This window comes from Macaca thibetana, chromosome 13, assembly GCF_024542745.1.
Source record: "Macaca thibetana thibetana isolate TM-01 chromosome 13, ASM2454274v1, whole genome shotgun sequence".
NCBI classification, from domain to species: domain Eukaryota; kingdom Metazoa; phylum Chordata; class Mammalia; order Primates; family Cercopithecidae; genus Macaca; species Macaca thibetana.
In genome coordinates this window covers 17,684,401-17,708,501 of record NC_065590.1, presented here as the reverse complement: position 1 = coordinate 17,708,501, position 24,101 = coordinate 17,684,401, and the positions used below count along the sequence as shown (strand labels likewise).

The 24,101-nt window shown below is 41.9% G+C and overlaps 2 protein-coding genes and 1 pseudogene across 7 annotated transcripts in view; all 3 read right to left on the bottom strand.

The window, feature by feature from the left end:
- MTLN (mitoregulin) overlaps positions 1–24,101 on the bottom strand; it is a 1,146,577-nt gene that overhangs the window by 10,874 nt on the left and 1,111,602 nt on the right. The window lies entirely within an intron of this gene.
- Positions 1–24,101, bottom strand: part of NPHP1 (nephrocystin 1) — a 364,586-nt gene that overhangs the window by 83,990 nt on the left and 256,495 nt on the right. The window lies entirely within an intron of this gene.
- On the bottom strand, positions 5,186–7,102 carry LOC126933424 (acyl-protein thioesterase 1-like; annotated as a pseudogene).

Here is a 24,101-nt window from a genome sequence, read left to right as displayed (position 1 = left end):
AAGATTATCCTTTCACCATTGGATGGTTTTGGCAGCCTTGTCAAAAGTAAGTTGACCATTATGTCTGTCTTTACACCAATAACATGCTGCCCTGATTGCAGCAGTTTTGCAGTACGTTGAAATTAGATACTATGATTCCTCAACTTCAGTCTTCTTTTTCAAAATTGTTTTAGCTACTCTAGATCCTTTGCTTTTGTATAAAAGCTTTAGAATTATTTATTAAATCATCAATTTCTATTTCAAAAAATCTGCTGAGATTTTTATTATAATTGCATTGAATTTACAGATAAATTGGGGGAGAATTGATATCATAATGATACTGAGTGTTCTGATCCATAAACAAAGTATCTCTCTATATTTATTTATTTACTTCTTATTTCTCCTTATTAATGTTCTGTAGTCTTCTTCATAACAATTTTTCACTTAGATTTTCTCTAAATACGTAAAGATTTTTGATGCCACCGTAAATGGTAGTGTTTTTTACATTGTAATTTGTAATTTACAATTGTTTATTGGTCATATATGGAAATACATTTAATTTTGTATATTGCTTTTATGTACTCTGATATGACTAAACTTCTGGTATTGTTTCTCTAGATTCTTTGGAATATTCTAGGTAGACAATCATGTTGTCTATGAATAAAGACAGTTTTGTTTCTTCCTTTCTAGTCTGTAAAATGTTTTCCTCTCTCACTTTATTGCACTTGCTAGGCCTCCAGTACAATGTGGAGTGAGTGGAAATCCTTGCCTTGTTCTCAATCGTAGGGGGAAAGCATTCCACTTTTTCCCTTTTTTGTCAGAATTAAATTTTATTTCACATTGAAAGAAACCGTGAAAAGGATTTACATTTTCCCATATTGCAGCACAACATCTTAATGAATGAAATATTTCTTGCCATAATAAGATCTTGCTAGTTTGAATAACTGAAACAACAGTTTATGTTCTTCAAGGTAAAGCAAAATGACTTAGCAAATAGTGGTTTAAAAGTTTTAAATCCAGACATAAACATATGGCTTCATTATTAACATCCTTTATAGTCCATTACAAAATTATTCCCACTCTCAATTAGCACCATTTACAAAGATGCATTCCTAACATTGTTTTGGTCAGTTGGAAAACAGCAGAAAAATTAAAGCTCAGAAATCTCAGGCTTACATTTTTGCTGCATATTAAACTGTGTGGTAACTACACCATACATATACAGTTCTAGCTAATCTTTATTACCCACAAATTTGTTTTCAAATAATTTTTACTAATCTGAAAAATTTGACTATTTAAAAGCAAATGACTGTAGTTTTTATGTTTGCACAAAATACTAATTTTTAAGCCATTTATGCTAATATTTTAGAAAAGACATTTTAAAAATGCATTCAGAATGTCAATTCTGATATTTTAAAAAGTTAAAAATAAAAATTAAAAGTTATTCAGAAAAGTGAAATTTTCAAGTAAGTTCATTAGCAAATAAAATAATGCAAATTTTCTAATAGATTGCTCATTTTATACAGTAGTTGGCTTCAAAAATACATACAAAATAAGTAAATGTAAACATTTACTTATTTAGTAACAAGGAGAATCATCTTAGAAATTAGTTTTGAGTTCAGTCTTAAATATTTCAGAACATACTAGAATATGACCTATTCATTCTTTCAGTTGATTACAGAAAAATAAAACCACAGAATTATTTATGTTAACTGGATTAACAATTCTAATTACTAAATAGGTCTAGATTTGGGCTAACGTACAGTTTTTTTAAATATGTAGGAAATTTTGAGTAATATTTACTCTCTTTGTAAAGTATACATACACTTTAAATACCATGTGTTTGTAATTCAGGATGTCAAATTATAGCATGCATTGAGAATACATGTCTATGGCAGGGAGATAGTATTTGGTCTGTTAGGGATAGTAAAGGAAGAAAGAATATTTCTTGAGAGAAAAAAAAGAATATTAAATAGAAACATCAGGGAAAAGAAAAGCCTGGTCCTCAAAATAAAAGGGCCATTAATTGAAGAGAGCACTTAAAAGCATTATCTCTGTTATTAGGAATAATGAAATACTACCTTATTCTTACTACATATTACAATCATGTATATTTGTGCTGAGTGTGTATATATATTTACACAATTCAACATATATATTTATGTATATTTATTTATACACAAACTACATGTAGTATAGTATATATATAGTGTGTATATATATAGTATAGTATATATATAATGTGTGATTGTGTGTGTGTGTGTGTGTGTGAGTGAGAACATGTGGTGTTTGATTTTCTGTTCCTGTGTTAGTTTGCTGAGGATGATGGCTTCCAGTTTTATCCATATCCTTGAAAAGGACATGATTTCATTCTTTTTATGGCTGCATAGTATTCCATGGTGTATATGTGCCATATTTTCTTTATCCGGTCTATCATTCATGGGCATTTGGTTTGGTTCCATGTCTTTGCTATCGTGAATAGTGCTATAATAAACATACATGTGCATGTGTCTTTATAGTAGAATGATTTATATTCCTTTGGGTATATACCCAGTAATGGGATTGCTGGGTCAAATGGCATTTCTGGTTCTAGATCCTTGAGAAATCACCACAATGTTTTCCACAATGGTTGAACTAATTTACATTTCCACCAACAGTGTAAAAGCGTTCCTATTTCTCCACAGACTCGCCAGCATCTATTGTTTCTTGACTTTTTAATAATTGCCATTCTGACTGGCATGAGATGGTATCTCATTGTGGTTTTGATTTGCATTTCTCTAATGATCAGTGATGATGAGATTTTTTTTTCATATGTTTGTCGTCCGCATAAATGTCTTCTTCTGAGAAGTGTTCAGATCCTTTGCCAACTTTCTGATGGGGTTGTTTGTTTATTTCTTGTATATTTTTTTAAGAATCCTTGTAGATTCTAGATATTAGACCTTTGTCAGTTGGGTAGATTGCAAAATTTTTCTCCCATTCTGTAGGTTGCTTGTTCACTCTGATGCTAGTTTCTTTTGCTGTGCAGAAGCTCTTTAGTTTAATTAGATCCCATTTGTCACTTTTGGCTTTTGTTGCACTGCTTTTGGTGTTTTCATCATGAAGTCTTTGCCCATGCCTATGTCCTGAAGGGTATTGCCTAGGTTTTCTTCTAGGGTTTTTATGGTTTTGCATTTTACATTTAAGTCTTTAATCCATCTTGAGTTAATTTTTGTATCAGGTTTAAGGAAGGGATCCAGTTTCAGTTTTCTGCATATGGCTAGCCAGTTTTCCCAGCACCATTTATTAAATAGGGACTCTTTTCCTCATTGATTGTTTTTGTCAGGTTTGTCGAAGATCAGATGGTTGTAGATGTGTGGGGCTATTTCTGAGGCCTCTGTTCTGTTCCATTGGTCGACATGCCTGTTTTGGTACCAGTATTATGCTGTTTTGGTTATTGTAGCCTTGTAGTATAGTTTGAAGTCAGGTAGCATGATGCCTCTAGCTTTGTTCTTTTTTCTTAGGATTTTCTTGGCTATAAGGGCTCTTTTGGGGTTCCATAGGAAATTTAAAGTAGTGTTTTTCTAATTCTGTGAAGAAAGTCAACGATAGCTTGATGGGAATAGCATCTGAATCTATAAATTACTTTGGGCACTATGGCCATTTTCACAATATTGATTCTTCCTATCCATGAGCATGGAATGTTTTCCCATTTGTTTGTGTCCTCTCTTATTTCCTTGAGCAGTGGTTTATATTTCTCCTTGAAGAGGTCCTTCATGTCCCTTGTAAGCTGTATTCCTAGGTATTTTATTCTCTTCGTAGCAGTTGTTAGTGGGAGTTCATTCATGATTTGGCTCTCTGCTTGTCTGTTGTTGGTGTATAGGAATGCTTGTGATTTTTGGACATTGATATTGTACTATCAGACTTTGCTGAACTTGCTTATCAGCCTAAGGAGTTTTGGGGCTGAGACGATGGCATTTTCTATACATACAATCATGTCATCTGCAAACAGAGGCAATCTGACTTCTTCTCTTTCTATTTGAATACGCTTTATTTCTTTCTCTTGCCCGATTGCCTGGCCAGAACTTCCAATACTATGTTGAATAGGAGCATCGAGAGAGGGCATCCGTGTCTTGCAGCGGTTTTCAAAGGGAATGCGTCCAGCTTTTGCCCATTCAGTATAATATTGGCTATGGGTTTGTCATAAATAGCTCTTATTATTTTGAGATTGTTTCATCAATACCTGGTTTATTGAGAGTTTTTAATATGAAGCGATGTTGAATTTTGTCAAAGGCCTTTTCTACATCTATAGAGATAATCATGTGGTTTTTGTCATTGATTCTATGTGATGGATTACGTTTACTGATTTATGTATGTTGAACCAACCTTGCATCCCAGGGATGAAGCCAATTTGATCATAGTTGATAAGCTTTTTAATGTGCTGCTGAATTCAGTTTGCCAGTATTTTATCAAGGATTTTCGCATCAATGTTCATCAGAGTTATTGGCCTGAAGTTTTCTTTTTTTGTTGTGTCTCTGCCAGGTTTGGGTATCAGGATGATGCTGGCCTCATAAAACAAGTTAGGGAGGAGTCCCTCATTTTTAATTGTTTGGAATAGTTACAGAATAAATGGTACCAACTCCTCTTTGTACCTCTGGTAGAATTTGGCTGTGAATCTGTCTGATCCTAGGCTTTTTTTTTGGTTGGTAGGCTATTAATTACTGCCTCAATTTCAGAACTTGTTATTGGTCTATTCAGGGATTCAGCTTCTTCCTGCTTTAGTCTTGGGAGGGTGTTTGTTTCCAGGAATTTATTCATTTCTTCTAGGTTTTCTAGTTTATTTGCATAGAGGTGTTTATAGTATTCTCTGATAGTAGTTTGTATTTCTGTGAGATCAATGGTGATATCGCCTTTATTTTTTTTTTTTTTTTTTTTTTTTTTTTGAGACGGAGTCTTGCTCTGTCGCCCAGGCTGGAGTGCAGTGGCCAGATCTCAGCTCACTGCAAGCTCCGCCTCCCGGGTTCACGCCATTCTCCTGCCTCAGCCTCCTGAGTAGCTGGGACTACAGGCGCCCGCCACCTCGCCCGGCTAGTTTTTTGTATTTTTTAGTAGAGATGGGGTTTCACCGTGTTAGCCAGGATGGTCTCGATCTCCTGACCCCGTGATCCGCCCACCTCGGCCTCCCAAAGTGCTGGGATTACAGGCTTGAGCCACCGCGCCCGGCCGCCTTTATTTTTTTTATTGTGTCTATTTCATTCATCTCTCTTCTTCCTTATTAGTCTAGCTAGCAGACTATTTTGTTAATTTTTTCAAAAAAACAACTCCTGGATTCATTGATTTTTTTAAGAGTTTTTCATGGTCAATACATGGTGACATTTTAGCAATTTTAGAATAAATCCATAGACTAAATCACAGCATGCATAAATCATTTATATCTTAATGGCTCATTTAATTATTTTATTTTATTTTACTTTTTTTAGAGACAGGGTCTTGCTCTGTTGCCCACGTTAAAAGGCAGTGGCAATCATAACTCACTATAGCCTTGGACTCCCAGGCTCAAGTGATCCTTCTGTCTCAGCCTCTTGGGTAGTTGAGACTACAGTTGTGCACCACCACATCCTGCTAAATTTTTAATTTTTTGTAGAGACAGGGTCATACTGTGTTGCTCAGGCTGGTCTTAAACTCCTGGCCTCAAGTGATCCTCCCCCTTTGACCTCTCAAAGCACTGAGATTACAGGCTTGAGCCACCATGCCTGGCCTTAACTGTTCATTTAAACCTGAACAAATGTTCATTAAGCATACTAGTAATTTTTTTTTTTTTGAGCTCTTTAACCCAGGCTGGAGTGCAGTGGCTCCACCTCAGCTCACTGCAACCTCTGCCTCCAAGGTTCAAGCAATTCTCCTGCCTCAGTCTCCCGAGTAGCTGAGATTACAGGCGTGCACCACCATCGCTGGCTAATTTTTGTACTTTTTGTAGAGATGGAATTTCACTAAGCTAGCTTCTTTTTCTCAAACATAATTATTAAAATAAGTGAAAAAACTTCATTTATTGTAATACTGATATATTCTACCATATATCTGTGTATAGAAATGTACAGAAACTTAAAAGATCATAATTGCCCATGAGGAGCCATAAAGTTAGTTCATGCCATTGGCGTGTATTTGCAAAACATTTTCACACTGCAAACATTAGAAGTTTAAAGATCTGGCTGGGGGAAAGGTTTATACTCTACTACAGTGATGCTGGTGTATTTCTGCAGAAGGCCTTTGTAGTGAAATCTATCAACAGGAGGTAGGAGTTTATCAACAAATTGCTTGATAGCCATCATTGCCTGGCGACAAGCTGTGCATCACGCCTATGAAGGTTTTGAAGTTTACTTTGGCTGGATATACCAATGCTTTCAGATTTTCAACAGTAAGAAAACCAAACATTAGTGAAACTAAAGGATCACAATTTCCAAGGCACTGGAGAATAGAAATATCTCTATTTGTGCCACAATGGCACCCTGTAGAAATGGATCCCAAAGTGGGCAACTCAGTTGCCCAAAGTCAGCAACTGAGTGCAGTGACACTCAGTGCTGATTTCTGCTTTGTGGTAAAAGATGTACATAAAGACAAGAGCTCCTCCTTGAGAAAATCCTCCCAAAACAATTCTGTAGAAATGCCATTCTTCACCTCTTGATTTATCAATGCTTTTACATTTTCTGTTGCCTGTTTAATTCCAGGTTCACCCTTCCGTGAATCTAGCGAAAGTCGTAAAATATCAAACCAAGAGGTCATAGGCAGATTCATACTGAATGTAGCAGGCACCACTGTTACATAACTGGAGCATGCAGGCAGATATATTGATATGTGAACTGATACATGCAAAGGTTTCTATCCATCCATGCCTTGTGTCTCTCAATCTATAAAAGCAAATCATCTCGATTTAAGACCCTCTCCACTGATGCCCGTCCCTTCAATCTGGGACTGGGCAGCTGGAGGTCCTGAGGGTCCCATGGGTTACATTCTGTCCCCAATGCAGAGGGCCCCAGGAAAAGGAAGGCTGTGATGCCCGCACCTTCCCCACACAGCACAAGCCCAGTCTATTGGACCATCCACAGCCTACCCTGGGCAGGGCAGAGCCTCAATTTTTCAATATTAAGAATGATTTGGCCGGGCGCGGTGGCTCAAGCCTGTAATCCCAGCACTTTGGGAGGCCGAGGCGGGTGGATCACGAGGTCAGGAGATCGAGACTATCCTGGCTAACACGGTGAAACCCCGTCTCTACTAAAAATACAAAAAAATTAGCCGGGCGTGGTAGCGGGCGCCTGTAGTCCCAGCTACTTGGGAGGCTGAGTCGGGAGAATGGCGTGAACCCAGGGGGCGGAGCTTGCAGTGAGCCGAGATCGCGCCACTGCACTCCAGCCTGGGAGACACGGCGAGACTCCGTCTCAAAAAAAAAAAAAAAAAAAAAAAAAAAAAAAAAAAAGAATGATTTTAGGTCTGGGAGTTTTACAGATGGAGTTTAACAAACACCACATGTTCTCACTTGTAAGTGGGAGCTAAATGATGAGAACACATGGACACGTAGAGGGGAACAACACACACTGGGGCCTATTGGAGGGTGGAGAGTGGGAGGAGGGAGAATATCAGGAAAAACAACTAATGGATACTAGGCTCAATAACTGGGTGATGAAATAATCTGTACAACAATCCCCATGACACACAGTTACTTATGTAACAAACCTGCACATCCTGCACATGTACCCCTGAACTTAAAATAAAAGTTAAAACACAAATTAAAAAAAAAAAAAAAAAAAAAAAAGGCCGGGCGCAGTGGTTCACGCCTGTAATCCCAGCACTTTGGGAGTCCAAGGCGGGCGGATCACAAGGTCAGGAGATCGAGACCATCCCGGCTAACACGGTGAAACCCTGTCTCTACTAAAAATACAAAAAATTAGCTGGGCGTGGTGGCGGGTGCCTGTAGTCCCAGCTACTCAGGAGGCTAAGGCAGGAGAATGGTGTGAACCCGGGAGGCAGAGGTTGCAGTGAGCCAAGATCATGCCACTGCACTCCAGCCTGGGTGACAGAGTGAGACTCTGTCTCAAAATAAATAAATTTAAAAATGCAGGTTAAAGAAGTTTCCTTTTATCCTTAGTTTTCTGGGAGTCTTTACCCTGAAAAGAGGTTACATCTGGCACATGCTTTTAGCATCTATTCAGATGATCATATGATTTTTCTCCTTTAGTCTACAGATATCATGAATGACACTGATTCAATTTCAAATGTTGAATCAGCCTTAAATTCTTGAGATAAATTGCACTTTGTCATGTCCTTTGTTGTTTCCTTTATTACTGTTATCTGTGCTCAATTTTATTGATTTCTGCTTTTTGTTTTTTTGTTTTTTAAGACAGAGTCTTGCTCTGTTGCCCTGGCTGGAGTGATCTCTGCTCACTGCAATTTCTGCCTCCTGGGTTCAAGTGATTCTCCTGCCTCAGCCTCCCAAGTAGCTGGGACTATAGGCATGTGCTAAAACATTCGGCTGATTTCTGCTTTTATCTCTTGTATTTTCTTCTTTCTGCCTGTTTTAAGTTTAATTTGCTCTTTTTTCCCCTAGTTTCCTAAGGTGGAAGCTTAGATTATTAATTCAAGCCCTGTTTTATATTTAATGCTACGCATTTCCTCTAATGGCTAATTTAACTACATTCCACACATTTTGATATCTTATGTTTTTATTTTCATTCAATTAGAAATATTTTCTGATTTTCCTTGTAGAGTTCTCTTTAAAACGTGGGTTATTTATAACTGTGTGATTTAATTTCAAATATTTGAAAATTTTCCAGATTTTTTTGCTTTATGCATTTGAAAGTATATTGTTAGAATCATGCTAATTTAGAATTATTATCTCTTCCTGGTTGATTAACTCTATCATTACAAAATATCCCTCCAGTTCTGGTGGTTCTTATTTTAAACTATCTTATTTCTTATATTAATAAAACTAAAATGTCTTTCTTTTGGCTTTCATTTACACAGGATATTTTTCCATCCTTTTGCTGTCAACCTTTTTGTATCCTTATATTTGTGATGTTTCTCTTGTAAGCAGCAAATAATTGTAGTTGTCTGTTAGTCCAGTCTGACAACATAATTGAGGTATTTTGCCTCTCTATTTTTATTGTAACTATTGATATATTTGGCTTTACATCTATCATCTTACTATTTGTTTTTCATTCATTCAATCTCTATGTTCCTTTTTCTTTTTATTCTTTTTTTGAAATAAGTATTTTTATTATTCTTTTTTCTCTATTAGCTTATTAATTATATGTTTATTTACTTTTACCATTTTCTTTTTTTTTTTGGAGACAGTCTCACTTTGTCACCTAAGCTGGAGGGCAGTGGTGCAATCTCAGTTCACTGCAGCCTCAACCTCCCAGATTCAAGCAATCCTCCTGCCTCCGTCCCCCAAGTAGCTGGGACTACAGGTGCACAACACCATGCCTGGCTAATTTTTGCATTTTTTATAGAGATGGGATTCCACCATGTTGCCCAGCCTGGTCTTGAACTCCTGAGGTCAAGTGATCTGTCTACCTCACAACTGCTCAGTGCAGCAGTTGTGAACCAGCCTCATTTCTTAGCTGTCTCCCCTGCCTGTGGGCGGCAAGCCACCCAGGTGTCAAGGCAAGAACCGAGGGCACAAGCTGTTCCAGTATAATAAAGAAAATATACAGAATAAGAATAGTTATACTAGAAATAGATTATAGATGTGATTATATATGAATATCATTCATCACTAGTTTGTAACATTATTCTGTTCCAATATTATACTAATCTTTGTTCTACAATTATAACCTAGGAAAAATCAGGCCATGCAGAGATAGGAGTTGAAGGGACATGGTGAGAAGTGGCTAGAAGACGAGTGTGAGCCCTCTGTTACGCCTGGAAAGGGCCACTAGAGGGCTCCCCGGTCTAGTGGTAACGCCAACACCTGGGAAGACACCCCTCACCTAGTGGACCTTGGTCTAGCGGTAGCCTCAGTGTCTAGGGAAGGCACCCGTTACTTAGCAGACTGGGAAAGAGAGTCTCCCCTTCCCGGGGGGAATTAGAGAAGACTCTGCTCCACCACCTCTTGTGGAAGACCTGACATCAGTCAGCCCCACCCACAGCCATCCAGAGGCCTAAACATCCCCCTGTGATGCTGTGCTTCAGCAGTCACACTCCTGGTCCACTTTCATGTTCCACCCTCTACATATGGCTCTGCCTTCTAGATAGCAGTAGCAGAATTAGTGAAAGTACTAAAAGTCTTTGAAATGCATAGAAGAAGTAAAGGCATAAGCTCTCCTCTCTCTCTGCCTCGGCTGCCTAACAGGGAAGGTCTCCTGTCCGGTGGACACGTGACTTACGTGACCTTATCAATCATTTGAGATGATTCACACTCCTTCCCCTGCCCCTTTTCCCTTGTATCCAATAAATACCAGTGCAGCCAGGCATTTGGGGCCACTACCAGTCTCCGCGTCTAGGTGGTAGTGGTCTCCCGGGCCCAGCTGTCTTTTCTTCTCTTTGTCTTGTGTCTTTATTTCTACAATCTCTCATCTCCACACATGAGAAAAATCCACAGACCCTGTAGGGCTGGACCCTACACCTGCCCCATGCGGAGTGCCCTTTGAGGGGAAGGAGCTCACTAGATCCTCTGTGCCTTACCACCAAAGGGGCTAAATTCATGTTTTGATGATGGTAGATTGTTCTTTTTACTTATATTTTTCTAAAATACACGAGGTTCTTCTTTCGGCCATCTTCAGCTTAATCTCTTGCCCATAAACCTGACATTAATAAAGATTAATAAGGGTTTTCTGTATTCTAGATATTCGCATCTCTGTTTCTAGGCTACACCTCCTTCTTTTTAACACGTCAAATTGAAGAGAAGGTCAATAGGGTGTAGTGTGGAAGGATGTCACAGTGTGATTAATAGCAAGGGCTCAGCCCTCAGACTGTCAGGGTTCCAGTCCCAGCTCTGCCCTCAACTAGCTGTGTGATCACGGGCTACATGGTTACCCTCGCTGTGCCTCAAGCTCCTCCTACAGGAATAGTGCCCACCTAATTGGTGTGATGAGTCTAAAATAATCTGCAAGAGGTGCTTGTTATAGTACATGGAACACAGTAAAACGTCAAACATTAGCTATTATTAATATCATACTACAAAAGTGGTACTATGCTGTCTATGAAACTTGCTTTTTCACATAACATTGTGCCTCTCCTGGGTTGGTGAACCCCCATTCACTGTCCTTGGACAGTGTAGTACTGACATCTCGTCCTGTGTCTCTCACAGCTGACCTCGATCCATCTGATTTTCTACGGGTCCCTGGAAGCTATTAACATCCGCAGCGTCAGATGGTCAAGGGCCTTAAGGCCAGTCTTCCTAATTAACTTCCCTAAAAGTCATCAGGTAAGCATATGATTTAGGATACGTGATGGTTTGTTTTGCAGAAAAGTTAGCTGGTTTCTTGTAAATAAAATAACATTTTGTCTCCATAGATCCGAAGGGCTTTCCGAAGCCTCCAGAGCACCCTGCCCAATATCCTCTCGTCTTCCATTGTTTATGTTCAGAGTGCTGATGTTCTCCCTGATGGCCTTGAAGCTTTTTGGGAATCAGTGAGCACATTTCTCCGGAAGTTTCTGCCTGGGAATTCTCCCATATTTAGGTTGAGCCTGTTGGTGGCACAATCTGTCACCAAACACAATCTTCTGTGTTCAAACACTGCAGGAGTGCTCTTGAAAGGGGAAAAGTGTGTCCGTGTATTAATTTACGTGTGTGGTTTTCACTTTGTGTTTTTGGTTCCTCTGTAGGGGTCTGAAAACAGCAGAGGGATCACCTTACTTTGAAAACCTTCTGGAGATAGCACTTGAGCTCTACGTGCTGGTCACTACAGCGAACAGCCCTGACATCATGTCCGAGCATCCTTGATCCATGTTCATGAACATCTTTTACCATAACAGAATTTGCGCTATTCAAAGCAGCTGTCTCCTGACTCTAGTAGGGCTGAGAGAGGACAAAGAGTGATTTTCTGTTTAGTCCTATTCACTGTAAAGGTTTTGAGAAAGATAAACTTTTACACCACTAATAGCCTATCCTCTCTACTTAACACTAAATTTAAATGAATTCTTTCAAAATGGAAAGGAACAGAAGACACCTCTTAAGATACAATTCTTAATATCTGAGCCCACTTTCTACTCTGGGATCTTCTTTGAGTCTTGAATTTAAAGACATAAGCCATCTTTGTAAAGGAATCTTGGCTGGTTCTCCTAAGCATTGATACAGTTTTTTGGCTACATCAAACAGGAAATAAATGTAAACATCAGTAATTGTTGGGGTCATCAGACCCAACACCAGGTCGTGGGGGTGACCAAGTCTGGCGTAGTCAAAGGATTGAGAAAAGACTGAGAGAGAGAAGTGTGACCAAGGGGCCATCATGATCACGGAGGCTGCAAAGGCCTCGAGCTCTGGGAGCCCAGTGCTATTTATCGTTAATCCAACAAAGAACCAGGTGGTGAGAATGTGGAGGTCAAAAGGGCACACTGCATTAAGCACATGATTTACAGCTGTGATGGTTTAGCATTTGCTCTGCTACTTGAGATAATGGAGAGCAGGTTCTTGTAACTCAAGTTACAATCGATCCTGGGAGAGCAGGGAGCGAGGAGCCAGCAGGTCTAGACACATTCCAGAGCCACAAGCCCTGGACGCTATCCAAGCCACGAGGGGTTTTATGCCCTGGGCTTAGATTATGGTGCGTCAGGGTAGCCTTCCACACTTTAGCACAGAGTTTGGTGTTCCAAAGGCCACAAGGGGTTTTAGACCCTGGGCCCTGGACATGTTCCAAGACTCTTTTACGTTGTCAGACATGCAAGCCCTGCCTCAGCTTCCCCCAACACTCAGCTTTTTCCCAACATGCTCCCCCTTCTCTTTTTTGTAAAAGAGAAAGTATCATTATTACTACCATTATTACTAGTTGTCATTATTACTAGTATAAAAGGTGGCCTCTTTTAATTGAGCAAGGTGATTGCAGACTGTGTAGCCCTTAACTGCTGGTTGGTGATCTAGCTTCATTTTTCTTAGCCCTTATTCAAACTGAAGTCACTCTGGTTTGAATGTTTCCCACATATCTTCCCTTTCCCTTTTACAACAGGACCGTTAATCCTAGGGGTTGCAGAAGGATGAACGTCCATCTTCTGTAACTTCTTCATGCTGAATAGGGACGATGATATTCCTATTAGAGTCTCTTGTATTCAGGGTAGAAGGAGCTGAGTCAGAAAGCTTTGGTCTGTTAAGTATCGTGACTCCGGTTAATCTTTGTTCCATCTTTGCATTCAGATTCAACTGGCTCATGGCTCGTACTGGGGGAGCCGGTCCATGGTTAGGATCCATGGGTCCCTCCAGTCTCCTGTTCCATGGTTGTACACATCTTGAGGGCATGCACACGGTTCATTCATCTCCTGCAAAAACACAAGCATACCCTCACCCCCATGTTAGTAAATCTACTGAAACAGAAGCAAAAACTTTTGTGGCTGTAGCTGGGAGGCCACTGATAATGAGAAACAGGCCCCTTCTAACAGAAGGCACAGGGAAAGCAAATGGAGTCTTTTCAGACCTTCAATTTGCACTGTACAGGTGGATCTACTAGATGTGTTGGCTCATGATAGATCTTCAGATGTTTGGTGGGCACCCACACAGGCACCTGATAGTCATCTGGAGAGACACAAGCAAATCCTCTTCCCCATATAATTATCTTTCCTTCTTCCCAGCTCTTTGTATGTGACCATATCTTTTTCTAAGGCCTGCGGCGTTAAGATGAGTTAAAGAATGGAATGCTTGTGCATTAGCAAAAACTGCAGACACCAATGCATCTGCTCTTTGTTTAGTTAAAGGACCAAAAGGTCCTGTTGGAGAGAAAAGAAAGAGCATTTTTTTAAGACATAAGAGAATTTTAATCTTTTCATTATGGCAATGTAAGCCTAAAAATATATAAAATTGACCTAATAGAGAATAACTCCCCTCTCTTTTCATTCTAGAGATATACGACCCAAGGGAAAGGCCTAGGCTAGACCAGCAACCAACGTGAAGCATCCTGAGGAAATAATTTATCTTCTGAATAAATGAACGATGAGAAAGAGCATTTTTATCCTTACCTGCCTCCCCTCTATTCCTTTTATATTTGCCCTTTGAGCTCTAGCTAATTTCCATAATTCAGAATGTTCTTCTCCCTGCAAATCTCTGCTTGTCTTTGCTAGTCTCAACTTTTGTACCTCTTTAGGGCACTGATCAGTACCTCTGTAGGGCATTGACCTTATATTGCTAGTCTTCACCTATCCCTATCTGTCCCTGTGGTACCTGTTAGTACCTGTGAGTTCCTGTAAGTCTCTATTTATCTCTATCTCTATTTATCTCTCTCTATCTCTATCTCTGTATATATATTTGTCTCTATCTCTATCTGTATATTTATCTCCCTTATCTCTACTCACTTATCTCTGCTTACTTGTCTCTACTTACTTGTCTCTTCTTCACTTACTTGTCTCTACTTCACTTACTTATCTCTACATCTTTCCTGGAAACCTTTTTTATGACCCTGGGTAGAGCTCAGAAATCCACCCTTTCAGCCTCAGCAAGAGACAAAAGAGGGACCCTGGACCTGGCACCAGATTGAAGGGAACAGGAAGTGCTCTCCTCTCCCCAAAGCAGGAAAACCAGTTTGGCCCTTGCAAATTTCCACTCCACATCAGCATCATCCTCAATTTCCTGGAATGAATTGTTGATCATGGCAATTAACATATTTAGCAAAACAATGACCATTGTAACATTATAGACTCCATAAAGAATATAACCAATGTTTTCAATGAATTTGTGGTTATAGTTGATGACTACTGATTTCACTTCAGAAAGTTCAAATATAGCCCAGAACACTGTCTTAAAACTCTTGTGAAGGCTTCATTTTGTTTTGCACCAATGTAGTGGGAGTAGCGGTTGAACATTCCCATCATAAAGGCCACAAACACCACAATGAACACATTCAGCCCATATCATGCCTGTGTGCTCTTTAAATCTGTTTTTCTCTAGCAGAGGCAGGTTAACCATGAAACTGAAGCTTCAGGATGACTTTACTTGCCCTATGCAAAGCAGCCCGTGATTTATTTTTTCCAGGGACTACTGCCCACCAGGCCTGTGTGTCAATTTGTAAGCACCCAACAGCAGGTCTACTGTACAAATAGGTCTTTTGTCAGACACTTGATTAACCCTATATACAGCCTTTCCTGTTGGATTAGTACTACCAAAGCCTCCTGTTCTTTTCACTGTGCTGCTTCCCAGCTTTATGTCAATGACTGAGCAATTCTCTCTCCTAGGGAAGCAGACCACGGAGTTAAGGAACTAATAACTAATTGAATTTCTCCAGTATAATCAGAACCAATCATTCCCGTATGCACAGTGACACCTCTAGATCTTTCAAGTAATAGACCGACTGTTCCTGAGGGCAAGGGCCCCCTAACTCTCATGGGGACCTTCTTTGGTGGCTCCCCAGAAAGTAAGGAGATAGGAATTGTGCTGCAGAGGTCTATGGCAACACTGCCTGCTGTGGCAGGAGACAGTTGTTGCTGTTTGTAAAGGCACTGGCTGTGCCGGATATGCCTTGGTTTATTGAGGTGCTCTCTGAATAAATAAGCCTCAAATTCCACTGGGTCTTACTACTACCAATTGCTCCAGATTTTAATGTTGCAACTACAGGAGCGGTAAGTTTTGTAGCTAATTCATTTTCTCGCCCATAAAGGGGAGAGCGAGGAGGTGGCCATGCACTTAATTCAGCAGGTGGAGCCAACAGATTAGTAAAACAGTTTTTTCAGTTTCCCTCTCTTTTCTTTCACTTCCTCTGGTTTCTGTTTCTCACATTCAGAATCTGAAGTTAGTATTTTACACTCATTCTCCTCTTCCTCATCTGAATCTGCCTCATCATCTGTTTGAAATGGCTCAAGAGCTGCTTTTATTAGAGCCCACACTGACCAAACCAAGACTGGAATTTTTGCTTCATTTTATATGCTTTTTTAAAATCTCTGCCAATTCTCTCCCATTCATCCAACTCCATAGTCCCTTGTTCCAGGAATCAAGGGAAAAACTGCTTTACTGCACTAAAGAGTGATAACAAATTCTGAGTACTAAGTTTCACGCCTCCTCTTTGTAATACATGCATTAAGAAATTTTAATAAGCAGAATGTCTGATTTCACTTTGTCCCATTGCTACCCTGGTTCTTCTGAGCACTCAGCTTTCTCACTGAGTTTCTTTTAGATGTCCTCAGGTGTCCTTTGACGATGCGTCCTCCACTTTCACACGCTCTAGCGTTCCTTTACCAGGGTCTTTGTCGCCCCACGTTGAGCAGTCACGAATGTTGGGGTGATCAGACCCAACACCATGTCGTTGGGGTGACAAAGTCCTGTGGAGTCAAAGGATTGAGAAAAGACAGTTTGAGAAAGAGAAGTGGGACCAGGGGACCATTGTGATTGTGGAGGATTTGAAGGCTCTGAGCTCTAAGAGCCCACACTATTTATTGGTAATCCAACAAAGAAACAGGTGGTGAGAATGTGGAGGTCAAAAGGGCACATTGCATTAAGTACATAATTTACAGCTGTGATGGTTTAGCATTTGCTCTGCTACTTGAGATAATGGAGAGCAGGTTCTTTTAACTCAAGTTACAATCGATCCTGGGAGAGCAAGGAGCAAGAAGCCAGTAAGTCTAGACACATTCCAGAGCCTCGAGTCATGGATTCTATCCAAGCCATGAGGGATTTTATACCCTGGGCTTAGATTATGGTGCATCAGGATAGCCTTCCACCCTTTAGCACAGAGCTTGGTGTTCCAAAGGCCACAAGGGGTTTTAGACTGTGGACCCCAGACATGTTCCAAGACTCTTACATTATGTCAGACATGCAAGCCCTGCCTCAGCTTCTCCCAACACTCAGCTTTTTCCCAACAGTAATTGCCACCTTGCTTGCAAAATGCCAATTCTCCACCCATTTGGAAATTACTTAGGAGAAAAACCTCATGGTTTTTTCTAATGTCTTCTTATTATGGATTTACCTCATGCATATGAGTAAAGTTATTAAGTGGTACTGCACAGAGTAGCTAGTGCTCCAGCTCTAGAGAGTGGGCAGAGCCTCACTGCAAACGTCAGTCCACATCTGCTCCAATAGTGACCTCAGAGAGGCAGGTTTTCTGTCATCTTGTGATGCATAGGATCATCAGATCAACTTGCTCTTAGTTGTTGCTCCCTCTTGGGCCTGGGCCTGGTCCTGCTTATGTTCTCTTGGGTCTTTCCTCAGACCCCTGGCTGACAGCCTAGCCAGCAACCCCTGATGTCCCCTCCTGTAGGAAATTAAGTTTCCATTAAAAGTAGAGTGAGCACCTGTCACAACTTGCCATTCCACGATTATCACCGGGTACCTTTTATGCATTGTCCCTGCATGGTTAGAATATGACCTGGCCCCCAGCCAAGGCAGTTGGGTGTCCCACAGAGCCCTGAATTTGCACTGCACAACCCTCTTCCCAGCCATGCTTCTTATTCTCTTTGTAATTCCTAGCAAGTCACTGTCCTTTCTAGGCCTCAATTTTCTCATTGTGAAGGGAGAAAAGTGAATTGGGAGATCACTAAGGTCCTGCCACTGTGAAAATTGGTGCCTCTGTAAGGTACTAAGAATTTCAGAAAGTCAGGTGTGAAGCAAGCTGTTCAGCATTAGGGATATGGCTCTGAGGCCCCATCACACCCTATGGGGGAGAGCGAGTGTTAGAGGAGGCTTTCCAGTGCCTTGTGCACATGGACTGTGCATGTGGGATGTTGCCTAAGGTCAGCCTTATATGCATTGTGGAACTAGGGTATGGAAAACCAAGAAACATGATTATTTTGTTCTAGGACGCCTGCCTATGACTTCAATTGGTGGTATTCTTTGTACTTTATAATCTACATTATCATCAATACCTATATCTTCATGTCTGTCTTTCTGGCCATGGTGTATAGCAATTATAGGAAGCATTTTCACATGTTGCATGTGTATGTGTGTGTGTTTTGTGGTGATGAACAGAACTTGTTTTTTACCCAATTCTATTCTCTATCTCTATTATAATAGCAAATTAGCTACTATAATAGACAAAAGTATGATTCTCAGTTAAATAAAATAGATTTTTAAAAAATCTTGTTACAGAAGAAAAAAAAAAACAAAAAGAGGATTAAGTACTTTTACTACTGGGCCGAAGGTTAGAATCATTGATAATAAAGTACTTTCACACATCGCTTCATTTAATCTTCACAGCTCCTGGGAAACGGACATTGTCTCCTACCATATAAATGAAGAAACACTCAAACTGGGCAATACATTTTATGATAATCAGTCACAATTCATCTCGTGGATGTTTCCAGGCTTTACTTTGGGGTGATTTCTATTAACATCTGCCCTAATAACAGTTTTCTAAGGGTGCTACCCAGCTGGTTTCATCTCCTGGGGGCCCTCCTGGTGCTCTGCAGTGCAGGGTCTGGATGGTCCCAGGGACTTCTCAGTACCCTGCATTCTAGCACTCAGCACCCACATCAAGATGGCTTATGCTCCCGCTCACTAGCCTGTGAGGGTTGGAAGAATGGGACTCTCTTTTTTCTGTGATCTCTGGACCTCAGCACACTGCCTGGCAAAGAGTGGTCATCACAAAAGAGGGTGTTGTCCCCAGGCTCCTGCTCTAAGCCAGATCTGGCTTGGTGCAGACTATGGAGAACACAGATGACTCAGGCATGGGTCCTAGGAATCTTCTGTTCCAAGTCCAGTGGGGGCACCAAGGGAAAAGAGTGCCCGTGTTAGCCCCTAGGCTCTTTCTATGGGATGGAGAGGTAGGAGGCCCATTCTCAGCCCCTGTTCCATTGCAGACCAGACTTGCTCATCTGTCCACAAGGGAGTGCCTGGGAACCCCTTGCTACCAGTGTAGGGCCATTTTCCCCAGCCTGCTGACCCAGATTCAAGGCTGGAGAGGGGTTTGCAGGCAGAAAGATGCTGACCTTTCACCCTGCCATCCCATCCCAACCCCAGTCCACGAGGCTTCATCTGTGTTCTATACTTGGAGTCACAGGGGCCAAAGGCCTGAGACCCCACCCTACTCCAAACTGGCTAAGACAGCTCTCAATTCCTGGCTCCCCAGCTTGGTCTCTGACCTGAAGCAGGGCACTGGACTCTAGGCTGTTTCTCCATAAGCAAAGTGGGCATATCTTTCTAATCAGTTAATGGTCAACAGTGTCCCCAAGGATAGTGATGGCTTACATGGAAACCCTCATTCCTGGAGATTCCAGACCATTCTCAAGTCTACAGCCACAGCAAGAAGGAGCCTGATACTCTGATTTGGTGACATAAGCCCCACCAATTGTTAATGCAAGTTTTTATTTGGCTGTATACACAATTTAAGCTATTACAATTTGTACAGTATTTAAAAATTAAATAATACTCTGAAACTGAGTAAAAAAAATTGGGGTGGATGGGATGTCGATTGCTGCCGAGAACAAACTGCTTCTACTCATTCCCAAAGTGAACTCTCTTCCAGGGCCCAGGAGCCCATTTACCTGCTCTGGGGTTTGGGCATCCTTGGTTTCCACCTTTGCACTGCTCTCCTGACCTATTAACCATGCTGGACGTTTTCCCTCACTTACTCCTCACTGCCCAATTCCCCTCACACACACCCCCACCCCATTTTCCACTTCCTGGCAATCCAGAAAAGATAGCTTATCTATTTAGAGCTTCCCAGATTGGTGTTCTTGAGTTAGGGGACAAGAGGAATTGGTGATGGGGAGGAGGACAGCACTGTAAGGAGCAGGAGGAAGGTATTCTCTGGAGAAAAAGTCATTCCCTGAGCAAAACATTTGTATAACTTAAATTTGCATAGTTGTTAACCAAGGAGCTCCTCAGGCCTTTCATATGTTAACATGCTGGGGGACTCTCCAAGATGGGAAATCAGTGGGCTCTGTTTCCTAGGTTAATTTCACTACATATCCCCAGTAAAATCCTCAGGACACAACTAACTCTTCGTTCCCCCCATTGAAATCTGACTGGCTCTGGCCTGCTCAGACTCCTCCATCTTCTAGTGGAAAAAGCACCACTGTCTTCATTATCACCAGATCCAGCTGCTTTGTAGTTGGACGTAGTTTCCATCCTGCCTGATCATATTGTGTTTATACCCTTAGATAACTTCCCTCCTCCCAGAGTCAATTCAAATATTTATCCCACCTCAAAAACAGCCCAGATTGACCTCTGGGAACTTCCAGGAAAGCAATGAAAAAAGGGGTAAAATGCTCTAGGCCAAGAACTCCCAGCCTGCAGGCCTCAACACCCTTGGAGGCTGCAGTTTTGGTCACATCCGTGAGTCTTTTTGAGAGCACGCTGCTCCTGATACTTGGACCGCTGCACTCCAAATGACTCCACAACCAACCCCATGCTTTATGGCAATGGCAGTGGAGGAGGAGAACAGACCACTGGATTCTCCTGATGGAGATTTTCTCTTTTCTCCCCGTCAAGTCTGGATTTTCATCTCCATGGTAACAAGGTACAGGAAGGGCAATCAATTGCTGCTGCAGCCAGTAATAACCAAGACAAGCCAGTTTATGGAAGCCCACAGGAAGCTTCTTTGAGCAGTATGGGTAAATCAATGTAGACCCACAATAGTGTTTTCCCCGCTGGACCTGGTGATGCCAGTCGGAGGGAAACAGGTGGGTGCAGCCTGAACTGAAACACTGTCTATCCTGAACCCTCATCAGTCCACACCTAAGTGACTGAAGTCAGGAGACTTCATGCTGCTAAAGTCAGGGGACTTCATGCTGCTAATGTCAGGGGACTTTGTACTGCTCAGATCAGTGGCTCCCAAGTCGACCTCCACTCTGAACATGGCATTGGGAAGGGGTCTGTCTGCCGACTCGGCTCCTGCTGTATATTTGGGAGTCACACAGACACATCTGCTACTTCTAGTGTCCCTCAAGAGCTTGCTGCTGCACAAATAAAAAATCAAGTTGTCCTGGTTTCTCAGTGTCTTTCCTGATGCTGTTTTAGATGAATAGTGACTGCTTGCTTTGCCTAGCTTCAGGGCACTGTGCTCCCAGGACTAGTGGCCACAACCTTGTCCTGCTTGAAGGCCTGCAGGAAGCCCTTGGGACGTGAGTACTTCCACTGTCTAGTGCTCTTGAACTGGTAATTTTAGGGAGATAGGGTGTGTCCAGCTGTGGGCTGGTCTCCGGGGCTGTGACAGTTCAAAGTGACAGTAAAGGCACTCAGTGTTAAGGGGTTCTCTGTGTCAGGGGTGCCTGGTGGCAGAGGCTGAGATAGATGGGCGCCACCTCAGCAGAGGCTGAGATAGATGCCCTGCCTGACCTGTGCTCTCTAGCCCCTCCCTCATCCATCTGAAGCATGTGGGTTGAAGCGGGAGGCAAGTAAGGCTATCCATGCACAAGGCTGCCCCTCTCTGTGGTCTGGCAGAAGTGCATGTCTCTTTATTTTTATTTCTTTTTTCATTATTATACTTTAAGCTCTGGGATACATATGCAGAATGTGCAGGTTTGTTACATAGGTATATATGTGTCATGGTGGTTTACCACACCCATCAACCTGCCATCTAGGTTTTAAGCCCCGAATGTATAAGGTATTTTTCCTAATGCTACCCCTCTCCTTACCCCCACTCCCCGATAGGCCGCAGTGTGTGATGTTCCCCTCCCTATGTCCATGTGTTCTCATTGTTCAACTCCCACTTATGAGTGAGAACATGTAGTGATTGGTTTTCTGTTCCTGTGTTAGTTTGCTGAGAATGATAGCTTCCAGCTTTATCCATGACCCTAAAAAGGGATATTAACTCATTATTTTTTATGGCTGCATAGTATTCCATGGTGTATCTGTGCCACATTTTCTTTATCCAGTCTATCATTGATGGGCATTTGGGTTGGTTCCATGTCTTTACTATTGTAAATAGTGCTGCAATAAACATACATGTGCGTGTGTCTTTATAGCAGAATGATTTATACTCCTTTAGGTATAAACCCACTAATGGGATTGCTGGGTCAAATGGCATTTCTGGTTCTAGATTTTTGAGGAATCACCACACTGTCTTCCACAATGTTTGTACTAATTTACGTTCCCACCAACAGTGTAAAAGCGTTCCTATTTCTCCACATCCTCTCCAGCATCTGTTGTGTCCTGGTATAGACACTCGAGGGAATCTCCTGGTCTGCGGGTTGCAAAAACTGTGACAAAAGCATAGTATCTGGGCTGGATAGTACTGTCCCTCATGGCACAGTCCCTCATGGCTTCCCTTGGCTAGAGGAGGGAGTTCCCAGTCCCTTGCGCTTCCCTGGTGAAGCAACGCCCCATCCTGCTTCTGATCACCTTCCAGGGGCTGCACCCACTGTCTAACCACTCCCAGTGAGATAAACCGAGTACCTCAGTTGGAAATACAGAAATCACCCGCCTTCTGCATTGGACTCACTGGGAGCTGCAGACCGGAGCTGTTCCTATTCGGCCATCTCTCCAGATCCCCTTTGTTTTTATTTCTATTTCTTTTTTTCTTGCCCACTCTTTTGTTTCCTTTATCTGGCATTCCACTTTCCACAAAAGAACCATGCCTTCTCCAGATGATCCTAGTAGAAATATCTCTCAGTGTCTCACCTGCCCTTAACACATCGTCTTTTCAATATAAACATACGAAAGAGAACCTCTCTTCCTCTTTCTGGGCTCCTGTACTCAAAGGCCCATGAATTCCACCATCTACTTGAAACCAAGCAGAGCTGGGGCTAGGAGGAGACACAGTGCTGAAGTGCTAGTTACATTGTTTAAAGCCCTGGGGAGCTGAGTTGCAAGCCAGCTGATCCCTTGGGAAGTCTGGCTGTATGAATCAATAAATGTTCCATTTTTACTCTAAAGAAAAAAAGTTGACAGAGGGAGAATGAAAGGAAACGGGCCCTTTATAACAATACAACTATCACTATGTAGAGATTACAATCCTCTAAAGAAGTCCTGCCTTAGGGGGCCCGGTCTAGGGACCTTTTGCCACTCATCAATCCAGAGGGGGCTCACTGAGTGACAGCTCTCCGGTGGAAGCACGGTTGGGGGTGCTGACTGGGACTACAGTGGGGGCCTGGCAGCATGATGAAGTAGGAAAGCAAAGCTGGCCTCTAGTACCAAATCCACATCCTAGGAAGGAACTCCACTTCTGGGGCTAATGGCAGAAGCTCAGACTAAGAGGTAATACTGTTTGTCCAGAGTTAACAGCAGACTCCAAACAAGTCATCAGAAATGTGGAAGTAGGAAAGTGAAGTTGAAGATGATGAAGGATTGGGACGCTCCCCTACCCATAAATGCATCAAGACCCTGAAGGCAGAATCCAGGGAAGGGTACTTGGAAAGAATGGCGGCCACAAGCTCTGCTTCCAGGGACCACAGCTCTGGGTTAGGAATTAGAACAGGATTCTGGCTCCATAAAGGTAAGCATCTAAGAGCAAGAAAAGGTTCCATGCTTTGGAGAAAGACCTGGGAATGAGAAAGGATGAAATATAGGAACGGCAGGTTTGTTACATAGGTATATATGTGCCATGGTGGTTTACCGCATCCATCAACCTGTCATCTAGGTTTTAAGCCCCGAATGCATAAGGTTTTTTTCCTAATGCTACCCCTCTCCTTACCCCCACTCCCCGATAGGCCCCAGTGTGTGATGTTCCCCTCCCTATGTCCATGTGTTCTCATTGTTCAACTCCCACTTTTGAGTGAGAACACATAGTGATTGGTGACCAAAAGCAGGAGTCCAGTTCTGAATCTGGCACCACTGGGAGAAGAGTAACTTGACTCAAGTATAATGCAAGTGGGGTCCAGTTCAAATAAACAACGACGATGATTCACTCCAAGAGCAGAAACAGTTTGGAAATCGCATGCCAGGACCACTCAGGTGGAGTTTAAAGTATGAGTTTGTCTGGGTCAGCCTTGCCCCTTTTAGCTGACTTAACATACCCCCTCTCTGGCCAGCACACCACTGAGCTGCCAGCCCCACTGTGTCAATGACATCACTCAACAGAGCCTTCTTGACTTGCTCCCCAAATGCTCTTGTGTCAGTTTAGTTTCCATCCCATTGCTGCTTCCTT